The sequence below is a fragment of the Leuciscus leuciscus genome (genome assembly GCF_965113295.1).
Source record: "Leuciscus leuciscus genome assembly, chromosome: 1".
NCBI classification, from domain to species: domain Eukaryota; kingdom Metazoa; phylum Chordata; class Actinopteri; order Cypriniformes; family Leuciscidae; genus Leuciscus; species Leuciscus leuciscus.
In genome coordinates this window covers 55,899,803-55,914,005 of record NC_138725.1, presented here as the reverse complement: position 1 = coordinate 55,914,005, position 14,203 = coordinate 55,899,803, and the positions used below count along the sequence as shown (strand labels likewise).

Genomic DNA, 14,203 nt, shown 5'->3' with positions numbered 1-14,203 from the left:
TGCTTAATCAGCTCCCTATCTTCCGAGGTCGTGAATCAGTATATCGTGTACACAAATTTGGGCACTGGTAAGGACAGTAGGACCCTGGATCACTACCCCTTGGTACACTGATGATTCCGGTGACATGACAACATCCTCATTGTACATCTTCTACTGGTATTTATGAACAACGCACCCAATGTCTCAGTCCCTTTCATCATAAAAGTCTTTGCCACTGACTCACTCAAAAAGACAGTCTTTGCCGCCATCTAATGGCGTAATAATGTAATTTCCACTGAAGTCGAAATCACAATAATTGACGGATCCTTTCTCAATACCAAATGTGGCATATTATTTATATAAAGTAAAATATTATTTAATGAACAATAATATTTAAATGACCAATAATAATCATTTTAAAAGTATAATAAATTTGTTCAATAGGAAATAAACACAGGCAAACAGTTAGGTCAAAAGTACAAAAGCAAGCCTCTAGTTATTGTATAGGGTTTAAGTTAAATAAAAATATAAAGTTATGAAACTCAACTTTGCCGATTTGCTCTGGAACAAGTAATAGATCAATAAGGCCAAATATTGCCTGTTTGATATACCCAAAATGAATTATGTCTCAAAGTTAACCACTATCTACATAAGAGCCAGCTGCAAATTCCTGAAGGACTGGCCAAGATAAAGCTGTTCTCTGGAGCTCAGCCAGGAGCTCATATCTCCGAAAACGTCTAAACATTTTCAAAAAGGCTCAATTTTTGTATATAAATCGCATATTTGAGGTCTAAACAACTGCATTCTCTCCTAAAAAAAACTCCTAAACCTACATTCTGTGACACAATAACAGTAATATTTGTAAAATTATAGTGGGTTTGCTCTTCCACCATTGATGCTTGCTGTGAGAAGTGCTGCCAGTATAGATGTGGCAGAAACATGTGGAGTAATACAAACGGTGAAACGGTTCCTGTGGTGATGGTAAAATATAGCGTATATATGCAATATATATATATATATATATATATACATGCGATACATTCTATAGAATATATGTATTGACTATATATACTGTAGCTACATTATAGTAATGTTGGGTGTACAATCCCGAAGAGGGTTTTGTTTTGCCTTTGTAGGTCAGACTAGATTACATGACTGGAACACAGAGCCATTGACGGTTTGTAAGTCCTTCTTAAACCAGGTTCTCTCGTTAATAGTAATCTGTATTTCACTTGTATTGTGAGGTGAACACCTTACTGTCTAAGGCAGCTGTCAGTCACTTCCCCCTAAGACTATGGGAGCATTCTGCAAAATCTGTTTTTGAGAAACTCATGACAGTTATGTAATGAACACTTCATGAGACACTGGCGTAGTCATTACTCAGAGCGCAGCATCCATGGGTTTACAGACCCTCTTCATCATACCTCCACCCATCTTCTCTATCTTTTCCCTTTTCTTTTTTGCTCAAACATTGTGGAGGAATTTCATTAAAAATTCAAAAGAAGCTGTTCCAACAGGATCATAAATAATGCTTCTCTCCCAATTGTGACACACAAAGTGATGAACCTTTTTATCGCAAGTTTTTCAGACATGATCTTAAAGAGAATAATCACGTCTTTTGTTCACAGGAGAGCTAATTGCACTTCAGTGAGTGGCGTTTCACTAGGGCACTGTTTTTTTCTTCCTTTCTCTGTTTCTTTTTCTCCAGCACCCCCCACCCCCCACCCCCCATCTCTCTCTCTGTCACCAGCATGTCAGTATAATTGAATTTCTGCACACGTTCCCCTTTTTCATCAATCACACGTGCTGATAAGGTGGTTTAGGAGGGACACTCAGGCGGAGCCCAGAGAGAGGGAGATGAAAAGAGAGAATGAATAAGGAGAGAAAAGGACGTTGAAGGAATGGAAAACAGAGAGAAAGACTATGGAGTTGTGTAACTAGTGACGGTGGTGGTGCAGTGCGGTGCTTTGTAAGTTCACCTGAAAGTGCCCCACAAAGTGGATTCACAGGGAATTCAACCATCTTCAGTGAGATCAGAGCCGGCCCTACCATTTTGGTGGATCCTATGGTTTCACCAAACCACCCATATTCCCAAAGTAGCCTACACATTGACACCTTATTGTAAAGTTTGACCAAATTGTTTTACTCAGTATATTTATCTTTCAAGATTTCAAGTTGTGCTTGTAACCACAGTAACAGCTGTATTTCTGTAGTTCCACAAGCGCCACCTACTGTCAGAGTGTGAGACATTGCATTTTATTTCAGCCAGTCTGCTGCTTTTGTTCTGATCAATGTGAAAATCAGACCGATTTTTTATGCAGAAAATACACAGTGTTGTAAAATGTAACCGGTCAATGGGAAAGAATCTAATGTGCAGTCTACAAAACTAAACAATTCGGATAAAAAGGTAGGAATTATTCACGTATTTTGAAGAGCCCGCGACAACAATCATCATTCATGGTCATAACCGCAATATGGATGAGACTGACACTGTTACATTTGCACAGCGTCTTCAGAGCGCTCTCGAAACGCTGAATTAAACCGATAAGACATGATCCAGCAGCTACCATTTCAACAGTATCTTTTCAGGATTAATCACTTACCCTTATCTTGCTCGCTTTCTTTCCTCTTTTTGTACTAGATTGATAGTGCTGCCTGTTAATTTTCAAACACTAACATGCGCAAACTTTATCAAAGTTATTATTATTTAGTGTATCTATCTATACACCTGGCATAGGGCCCTCTAGTGGCCACAGCAATTTCAAATCATAGGGAGCGTAAATGTTCAGCCTAAACTACACTCACTTCGCAGGAAGTGGAGGATTTACCCACCAGTCATTGCACAACACCTGATTACTATACTGAGTTTGCATGGCTAATTTAAACACAGTGAAAAGGAGCTGATGCTCCAGCATTTTTATTCAGCTTAATTCCAAACTGTGAATCTGGTAAAAGCTTATTTATCTCTCTCAGAGGTTCAAAATGAAGCAAAATCTTATTCATTGAAATATGTTAAATGCATTTAAATTGTGGAGAGTCCCCTTCATGATAGAAAAACAAATGTGTGCACGTGTTCTTTAGCATGTCACATAATTTTTGTGTGTGTGTGTGTGTGACAATAATCAGTATGCAGAAATGTAATCTCTGCTCTCATTTAATAAATGTTGATATACACATATTTACAGGGCTGTCCCAAGCATGGGGCAGGGCCCAGTGCAAGTTAGAGGAAGTTGGGGCCATCTCAGTTGTTCTGCGTTCGCTTCTGGGCCCCCAAAAGGTCCAGCTGCTCCTTATACAGTAATGTGTATACTGCAATGGTTCTTGACCAAACATCCCAGGGACATCAACATTTTTAATTTAACAAAACAAGCTAAAATACAAAATAAGCTACAAATCAAATTATATTTTTTAACCTCTTTAACAACAGTTTTTCCCTCTACTATGAAGTAGCCTGATTTTAAAAAAGTGTCATGCATAATTCTAATAAATTGTCACTCTCACTTGGAATTTCTATAATCAATATAGATTTTCTATTAATGCAGAGCTCAGTGGGTTGAAAAGTCCAGTTTATCATAAATATCTTAAAGTCATAGGACCTTTGAATATTTTTGTGGATATTTGGGGGCCTTGGAGTCAAAAAGGTTGAGAACTTTTTATACTGAAAGTAAATTTGTCTGTTAAAGCCAAATCCACCATTGAGCTGAATTGAAACCTCTGGGCATTTCTCTTGTTCTTTTTCAGACTTATGTTCACAAATAAGTATAGTTATGTAAGTATTTTCATTCCAAGGATTGGCATCTGACAAACAAATAAAAATCTGCAACAGAAAAAAAAAAAAAAAAAAAAAAAACTATTTAGTAATCATCATGAATGACAGTAAAAGTCATAAAATGAGAGAAACCATGTACTTTCATATTTGGGATAGAATTTCTTCTGCATAGGTAAGATGGTGACGTATAGTTCTGTCTCTTTGGCTATAGTACTGCTCTGTTTATATAGCCTTTCTCTTTCTTTCTTACTTTGGCTGCACTAATTTGCTTTATTCACTAAGAACTCTAGACCCTATGTAGCCCCGCCCGTTTTCAGCGCGGCGCTCGTTGTCTTTTGTCGTCCGGTCTGTATTTTCACAGTGATCTTGCGTATTTATTAATGAATGGCTCGTTTTAAAATCTTCCCGGTCGACTGACATTTTTTAAGACAGGAATTAATTCCATCAAGTCAGGAATCTTGGTGTGACACTAGAGTCAGACCTTAGTTTCAGTAGTCATGTCAAAGCAATAACTAAATCAGCATACTATCATCTGAAAAATATTGCAAGAATTAGATGCTTTGTTTCCAGACAAGACTTAGAGAAACTTGTGCATGCTTTCATCACCAGCAGGGTGGATTATTGTAATGGACTCCTCACTGGCCTTCCCAAAAAGACCATAAGACAGTTGCAGCTCATACAGAACGCTGCCGCCAGGATTCTGAGCAGAACCAGAAAATATGAACATATCACACCAGTCCTCAGGTCTTTACACTGGCTCCCAGTTAGATTTAGGATTGATTTCAAAGTATTATTACTGGTATATAAATCATTCAATGGCCTAGGACCTCAATACATTGCAGATATGCTCACTGAATATAAACCCAACAGATCACTCAGATCATTAGGATCATATCAGCTAGAAATACCAAGGGTTCACTCTAAGCATGGTGAGTCTGCTTTTAGCTATTATGCCAGCCACAGCTGGAACCAGCTTCCAGAAGAGATCAGATGTGCTCCTACAGTGGTCACATTCAAATCCAGACTCAAAACACTTCTGTTTAGCTGTGCATTTACTGAATGAGCACTGTGCCGCTGTTCGTCCGACTGTTTGTACTGTACTGTATTTTACTCTATTTTTCTAAACTGTTTTAATTATTCTTATTTCTTTTAATTATTTTAATTTCTCCTATGTCAGCAGGGCATTTAGCCCGAAACTGTAAATGCCCACTCAGAAGGTGATAATGTGAAAGTGATTAATGTGGGTTTGAAAGTAGAACAGTATTTAAATGACGATATTAAAGTTTTCGTCTGAGAAAGAATGTGAACGCAGTGCTAAAGTGCTAAAGAAAGTGAAAAGAACGTGTGAGTAAATGAGGGAGAAAAGAAAGTTAAAGGAAAGTTGATAGATGGAAGTCGTAAGAAGATTGAAGGTTAAAAGAAGGTTGAAAGATTTAAGTCTTAAGGGAATCCTTTGAAAGAAAGATCTATAATAAATATTCTTTTTTATTTTTTAAAAGTACTGTATTTTATTTTATTTTTCTAAACTGTTTTAATTATTCTTATTTCTTTTCATTATTTTAATTTCTTCTATGTAAAGCACTTTGAATTGCCATTGTGTATGAAATGTGCTATATAAATAAACTTGCCTTGCCTTGCCTAAGACATCTGCTTTAAACAATACAATCCTCATGATAACTTTCGTTAACTTTACATTAAGTAAATCCACTTCAAAAGCTAATTACTCCTGGACAGCAATGCCATAGAGATATACAGAGCGACCGTAAAACCGGAAGTTCAGAGACAATACTCTAAAGATGGCGGTGCCCTCGTTTCACTGGCGCATAAGGTCTGTACCACACTTAAAATGAGCTCATGGAGCAGCTCTTAAGATCTAGGGCCAGATTTACTAACAGCTTGCACCAGCGCAAACCCTCTTTTGGTATTAAAAAAACTACTGTCAGGATTTACTAAAGACACGTTGTGAAAAATTTGCACTGAAAAGGCGTGGTTATTAAAGGCGGTGCAAGACAGTGGCATTAGCAACAACAACATTATGCTACTTGGTGGAGTACCACTCCATCAAAAGCAAATTGACAATTTATCGAATTTTCAAAGTCACAATTGCTGGGCTGGATGCTGTGATTGCGTTAACACTGTGTGGCTCTTCTGTGTTATTAGACTACCTCTGCTGTGTTTGCTCTGCTGTTCTGGGAATGATATAAGTTGTAGGGATAATACAGCCACCCCTAAAGCGGACATGTGAAGCACTTTAGATTATCCACATGCTCGCTCGCATACAAAATGGCATATTTACAGTAGATTATGTACATGCACTCTTGTTGCTTGCTCGGCCAATGACGCCAACCTATATTGGCGGATCATGTCTCCTTGTAATGGAGGTCTAATCAGGCTAACAGGCATGAGAGATTGTGGCCACTTGTTCTTGCCACTAGATGCTGTGATCTGAATATCTTAGTGATTGTTTCTGAACAGAGAGATCTAAATGCCTCTAATGTGTCTGAGAGCTGTTGAGATATCAAAAGAGCACCTCAGATGCTCTTAGTGGTTATTGATGTGATCATTGCATTTGATTTCTTCAGAAATAACACGTTCAGTCTGTCAAGTTTGTCAGCTGCTTTTTAGATTTAAAACAGTGCAAGTACACAAGGAAAATTAAGTGTTTTTGATGTGGTGCTACGAAGTATGAGCTCGCAATTAAGATTTCACCTTTTTTTGCAGAATGACTGATGTCAGACAAACCCCAGTATCACATACAATAAAGGAGTTATCAGAGAACTTCAGAAGGTCTGAAGATCTTAAGAGATGTCTTTTGAGAAATATCTCCACTCCAAATCATTTTTTTTTTTTTTTTTAGATAGGCTTAGAAATAAGATACAGCACGGTTCCTATTTTTGAGCAAACAATATAGCTTTAACGCCTCTTGCTGGTAATGGCATCTTGTTATATGAAGAAAATGGCATTGAGAAAGCTCAGCAGCAGGCAGGTGTAGTGAACAGCAGACAAGATGGCACCACAGGTTCCCTTGTCACAAAAGGAGTCCCTTTGTTCCACTTTGATGAAAAAAGTGGTGTGATAAGACCCTCAACAAAGGAATATCACAAACAAGTGACCATTTTGGACCAGGATTGTCAGAGGTGAATGGCAAGAATGAGGACATCAACGTGGAACTACAGATGGAAATTAGCATAGTGCTAAATCTGGTGCATCCATCTTTTTAATGTAACTGCACATTGTCCTGATATAAATAAACTAAACTAAACTAAACTAAACTAAACTAAACTAAACGTCCCACTGATCACAGGCTAATCTCATGACCAGTTGCCCATTGTTCACCTCAACCCTTCATTCCTGAAACCAAGGTGTAGACCAAGCTCCACAGGATGGAAAGGTGGGACGTGAAGAGCGAACACTTGGAATGCTACGACCCAATCACACCACTACCTTAGGAAGGCGGGAATTAGTAACCCTCTACCCAACTGAAAGGAATAAAAGCTTTCCCAAGCGAACACACCCTCGTTCTGAGTTTTTGAGGTGAAGAGGGAAGGAACAAGAGGACGACCAAGGTTATACTCTCGCGAGTAAACCTTCAGCCGCACGGACCTTCAAGCAGCCCAACCGCTTCTGCAGAGGACTTCGGCTCCAGCAATCAACGCCTGACCTGCACGAATCTCGCCGTTGTAACCTCCAGCCTGCAAAGGACCCTGTGGATCGACCACCGCCTGACCTACAGTTCTCCGGATTACACAAGGACCAGCAGCGAACCCCCAGCACTCAGTGCGGCTCTGCAACTGTTGGAAAGCGATCCAGTCTACTCCTACTGCGAGCGGAAAGATACCAGTGGAAGACATACCCCATCGTCGGACTGATCACCCAACCACGTGGAACGTAAATATAAGCTTACTAAACCTCTTCCCAAAGGCCTTGGCATTAGGTTGTTGCTATATGAGATTGCTATTTGTGTAGAGACTGTTTATCTAGGGTCAGTGTATACAGATAGATTCATTAGACTATTACTATTTCATACCAGCATCCAGAAAGACCACAATTGACTCCCCCATAGACTGCTAAATTACCATTCATTGCTTCGTCCAATCCGTTGCTTATCTACTTGGCATTCATTTTGTTAACGTCCATTTGTGTAATAGTTTGTAGTTTCTGTTTGATTATTGATCAAATTTTCTTAGTAGTTTAGTCATTTCCCTTAGTAGTATTTAGTAAGTGTGATATCTTGTATATCTTTTTGTGAATAAATTCATATTATTGCAAACTGTGTCATTCTTGTGTTAATAATCAGAGGCTCTACAAGTTCGCCAGAATCTCACTAAATCCTTCAGATTGATCAGATGTGATGCAATCTTCCATGATTGTTCTTTATTGCCAAGGTGAAATTCCTTGGTTGGTGCCCCGTATAGGAAGGAATCATCTGACATTGTCAAACTCAACTTAGGTGACGTGTGACCAAAAACTCAATATTAATATTCATACTAAATATATTAATATTAATATTTAAGATCATACATCACCACACAGGGATGATGGGAAAATGGGGAGGAAATTAACTAGTATTGCTACACTTCAGATGTGCAGACAAATCTTCTTTCACACCTCTGAAGCTGATTACACATGCCTGTCATGTCACACTCTGTGCTTCACTGTGAAATTACATTTACTGTAGACAACAATGCAAAATCTTTATAAATCTACTTTGTGAATCATACTTTTCATGCTGCAGTCTGTGGCTATCAATTTTATTAAAAACATTATGCTAAATATAGCCCAATATAATTTAATATAATATAAATTGTTTCACATCACACATTAGAATAAATTTGTATACATTGAACGGTATAAAATATCTTACTTTTGTTCATCAGTGTCTTTTGTTTCTTTTTCATGGTCTCTGTAATTGTTGGTTTCATTCATGTTGCAGAAAGAGAACACAATGTTTTTAACATGACAATTACCCCTCCCTCTTTTTCCATCATCTCTTAAGTTCATTCGCATAATGATGTCAACGAGGGCTCACTTCGCACAATCTACATGTTCACCCCACACATAGCACCCACTAGACTGATGATTATGAGGTCACGTTTGGTTAACCCTACACTTCAAGAGTTGATGGACAACTGTGGGGAGCTGGCAGCTTGAGCTGATTAATCTTTATGCCGTTATTTGATACATTTGCGTTGACATCTCCAGATCTGATTTAAAAGAAATTGCCACTCAAAACTGTGGCTCTTTAAGCCATCATGATAACATTTGAGTAATAATTAAAATCTTTCCAAGGTGAGACAGCGAAAATAAATTAGGACTGCCTTCTCGTCGATCCATCATTTAAGTAAATACGTCTAGTCTCATAGGGGCCAGTTCACATAACAGTCCCACTGTTGTACACAATATTTCAATGCAAAAAAATACTTGTTTTATCGAGTTTATAGATTCTAGATTCAAAATAACATTGTAATGCTTTTTCATTATCGTAGAATGCATAATGGGGCTTAAATTGACCCAATAGTGTGCGATTTATAAATCTTGTGTTAGCCTCAGCAATATAATTGAAATATTTATTTTAAACGACCTTTTTTTAAATACATTCTATGCAATATGCATTTATTTATTTATTTAGATTTACTATGGTATTTTATTTAGCATTTTTTGTAATAATTTTTTTTTATTTGTATTTAGTATTTATTCTTTGACAGTCTATGGATTACTCAGAAATTTGATTCCCTATCAGTCGCTCACGTTCGACGTACGATGTGATGACGTAATTGGGATCACTTCAGGGAGCCCTAGCATCTTCGAATGTCTACAGAACGAGCCAATGAACGACAGCGCCCCATCCCGCAGCGCGGGTATAAACAGGAAGCAGGCGCACGAACACATTGTCTTTTCACTTCGGAGGCGAGAGGTTATTTGACTTCACGAGTGCTGCAAGAAGAGACTCTACAAGTTGGAAAAATCTTCTAACTCTGTTCCAGCGTTGTTGTGATGGCGCAATCAGCGTTGGCCGTGAGCTTATAGCTCACAAATGAAAGCTTTAACATAAGTTCTGCCGGGAAGACTCAATTACTACGTCACCTATTGCCTTCACTTCTATCCAATCATATTCTTATGCTCATGTATAAAAGCTCGGTACTTACACATTTTTGAGTTCGCAGATACTGAAGCGACGATTACCCCCATCCTCCCCACCACCACCAGGATGGTCCTGTCCATACCTCCCGGGGGGGTCTGCTGCGCCCCTGCCTTCATCTTTAGGCAGGAATTGCAGATCCGATACTCTCGGATTATGCACTACGGACGGGGCCTACGCCAAATGACTTTGTAGATTATCAGCTTGCTGAGCTGTCAATAAATGTACGGTTTATTGAAATAATTCTCCCGAGTCTTTCTGGTAGAACTGCTGTTCTCACAGCATTATACGGTGTGTGTGTGTCGGTATCGGTGGGCGTTCCCTGAGTTTATACTCTCTACAGCCACGGCTACCCCTGGATGCCTCAGCGCGGAAAGAGTTTTATTTTCTCTTTTTTGTTTTCAACTAAAAGAACAACATTCCGCTTGTGTGTTTCTGGGTGCGGTCATTCCCTTGCGCCAGCAGACGGCCACAATAGTTGCCTCTCGTGTTTGGGCATTCAGCACGCTGAGGCAGCTTTTGTGAATAGTTCATGTTCCCATTGCAGGAATATGACTATGGCAGCGTTAAGATCAAGACTCGCTTACCTCAAGGGAGGTGCAGTCCCCTCGCCTATGCCCCGATCTAGTGCCTATTCTGGACCTCAGAATAGGCCTACTTCAGCGCTTAGCCAGGGTGATCTGAGGATTACCGTGAGGGCTTCCCCGCCGAGGCAATCTCAGGGGGACCCTAACGCCTCACAAACGCTGACGCTGATGGAGCCTCCAAAAGAGCGTGCTGGTCCTTCTCATTGACGACCAGTCGTGTCTTTTGGGGCTCCTCCTGACGATCAGATGTCGGTCGCAGCATCAGAGGGGGAGCTTCAGTCCTCTGAAAATGAGGATTCGGCTGCGTTGCCCCCTTTGGGGAGTGTAGCGTTGCCCGAGTCCGATCCAGAATGGGTGGCTATGCTTTCCCTGGCCGCCGAGAAGGTTGGGATTACTTGGAATTCTCCACCACGAATTCTCTCTTCTTGGTTGGATGTTTGGTTTCTCGGGGCAGGCCGTGCTGGTTTTCAGTGCGCCACCCAGGTGCCATTCTTCCCGGAGGTGCATGAGGAGCTCACTAGGATGTGGACGGCACTGTATAGTGCCAGAAGCCGTCCTAGTGGCTCCTCCATCGTCACCACCCTCGATGGCGGAGCGGCTAAGGGGTGTGTGGATGTCCCGCCGGTGGAGCGTGCTGTTGCGATGTAACTGTGTCCAGCGTCCGCTTCCTCCTGGCGGGGCAATCCACGCCTCCCGTCCAAGGCATGTAAGTTTTCGTCCGGTCTCACGGCGAAGGCTTACAGAGCCTGTGGACAGACTGCTTCTCCAGGTCCACCAGGCCTAGGCGCTCATGTACATGCACAAGGGTGGTTCTGACCCAGAGCTCCTCCGACAGCTCCATGCGGCAACTGACCTCGCCCTCTGGGTGACGAAGGAAACCGCACGTTCCGTCGGTCTGGCAATGTCCACCTTGGTGGTCCAGGAGCGGCATTTTTGGCTCAACCTGGCTGATATGAGTCACACCGATAAATATCGGTTCCTGGAGTCCCCTCTTTCCCAGGTTGGGTTTTTCTGCGACGCGGTCGAGAGCTTTGCCCAGCAGTTCTCGGCCGCCCAGAAGCAGATGGAGGCCACCGTCTGCCCTGGAAAGGCACGCTTTCCCAGTGTTATCCTAGAGTTCTACTGTGTGGGGTATAATGGAACAGCAGTTTGAACTCCCTCTACGAAGGCCTTCCGTCCCTGCCATTTCGGTGTCTGAGAGTCGTAGGGTGCTGGATGTGGCAGTAACCGTGGCGTTTTCCATAGGGATCCCAATTATGTGGTCACGTCGACGTTAGGTTTAACTTGAGCGACTGATAGGGAACGTCTCAGTTACTATTGTAACCCTCGTTCCCTGAAGGAGGGAACGGGAGACGTAACATGCCATCTCCACCATTGCTGACCATCGCTGTACGGCCGTCATGATCTCGGCTCCTCAGCGAAAAACAATGTGTGCGTGCACCCTCTTCCTGTTTATACCCGCGCTGCGGGGCAGGGCGCGTGACGTGATTCACCCACGCCAACGTTCATTGGCTCGTTCTGTAGACACTCGAAGATGATAGAGCTCCCTGAAGTGATTCCAATTACGCCGTCACGTTGACGTTACGTCTCCCGTTCCCTCCTTCAGGGAACGAGGGTTACATTAGTAACCAAGATGTTTTATGATTCTGTTTAATTTTTTGTTGAAAACAAAAACACTATTTCTTAGGGGGAGTAATGGTACATGTATTCGACTCGAACCATCGCGTTATGGACATAATGGTTCAGTGCATACAATCAGACAAAGAATACAGTCGGTCACAAGCGATCTACACTCCAATCCAGAGTGCGCGGTAATGCAACGCTGTTTGCTAACCACCACAAAAGGAAAAAGCACAGAAGAAGAATAACAGATGATCTATGCATATATATATTTACATGGCGTGATTTTTTCTGTTTTATTGATGTCTTTCTGCAGTTTAAACTGGTTGAGAGATTACATGAAAACAGGTGATTTTCCCCCCCAAACCAGTTCAGTGGAAATCCCGCCTTGCAGCTAATTTTAATGGTTAAGGTTACAGTGACGGGTAGGTTTAGGAATCAGTGTTCGGTGTAGGCAATCAGTACAGTGATTGACATGACCAATGAAATCTTGAAAATGAAATTTCCTCTGAACTGGTTTGGGGGAAAAATCACATGTTTACATGTAATCTCTCAACCAGTTTAAACTTCAGAAAGACATCAATAAAACAGCTTGAGAATAATATCTCACGTAGCATTACATTTGCCTCTGGCAAGTAATTTAGTGTCCACAGCATGTTAGTTCACTAGAGAAATTAACTCTAGAGGGGAGCATTTCACTAAAAATATGCACTATATAAGCTTATTTAAGCTTAAGCTTAGCCTGTTAGTAATGTCTTAATTATTTAATATGTTTAAATAAATCTTTCATGATGACAGTAACTGTCGATTATATTTCAAAAATGAATTGGAGTAGAAAAGTAATTGAAAAATAATTTTATAATTAGATGTAGAAGTTAATACAAAACCTGCCATTTACATGTTTTTATTAATTTATTTGAGTGTTGATTATTATATTTAAATTAAATAGCAACTGAATTTAATAGTTTGGGCTCTGTTGTTAACTGTAACCTTTAATATTATAGTAATGTGTTAGTAAGGGCCACGTATATAGTTTACTGCATTAGCAGAGGTAGATTTTTTTTTATCCTTAAGAAAATGTTAATTATAATTGAATTTATTTAATGAGAAAGACACAATTTGTTAAATAAACCACTGTTTAAAAAAAAAGAAGCTATTTTATGTTTAGACAACTACCCCCCCCCCCCCCTAACCCTAACCCTAACCCCCGCTGTACCAAACCTGAATAATAACAATGACTTAAAAAAAAGTATTAAAAAAAATCATCACTTCAATGAAACTTTCTTATGATCCAAAACACTACAGTATTTCCATTAAAAGAATGTGACATTTTATTAAATCTTGCAGAAAAACCAGAGACAAAAAACTCTCATTATCAGCCCACCGACTGGCTAATAAACATCTATTGCAAAACCACTCAATGAAGCGTCTCCAGTGTCGACCCCATGTTTCATTAACTATCCGTCACCAAAACAGAAGATAATCACTGCGTATCTCAGAAGCGACTTTTAATGAATGTGTTATATTGGGCTGGCATCAAATGAAAAGATCGACAAAGCCCGGAAGAAGATCTGATATGGTGTTCGAAGATATTAATGCTGCTGAGTGCCAGATGGTTGGTCATTTAAAAGTAACATGACGGTTTTGGTCAAAGCACATTTGTGTTCAATTGGGCCGTGGTTGTGTGTGTGTGAAGTGATATCCTCAGTTAGATTGTGTTTACTTTGCAGCGTCAGTGTCTATTTAGTTTCCCCGGTGTGTGAAATTGCCAATGTCAAGCCAAGCTTCCTTAAAAATAGCGAACCAACTAAGTGAAAAAAAATGTCCTCCCAACATATGCAGACTCACTACATGTTGCTTACTACAGGCATCTTTCACACATGCACACATTCACAAACACAGATGCCTCATCTTAAAACTGTATTGATTCATGGGCTATCTTTCATTTCGCATTTATGAGGCCATAGTCATTGGTTTGACATTGAAATGGTGATGGGAAAACTAGCGTCCACGGTGATTGAGAAGGTTAATGAAGGCATGTTGCGTTCCTTACAAGCTTTCGATCCTCTCATTCATTAAATGACTAAAAAGTTTGAACTCAAGAGTATG

General features: G+C 40.3%; 1 protein-coding gene across 1 annotated transcript in view; it reads left to right on the top strand.

The window, feature by feature from the left end:
• grin2aa (glutamate receptor, ionotropic, N-methyl D-aspartate 2A, a) overlaps positions 1-14,203 on the top strand; it is a 153,105-nt gene that overhangs the window by 72,318 nt on the left and 66,584 nt on the right. The window lies entirely within an intron of this gene.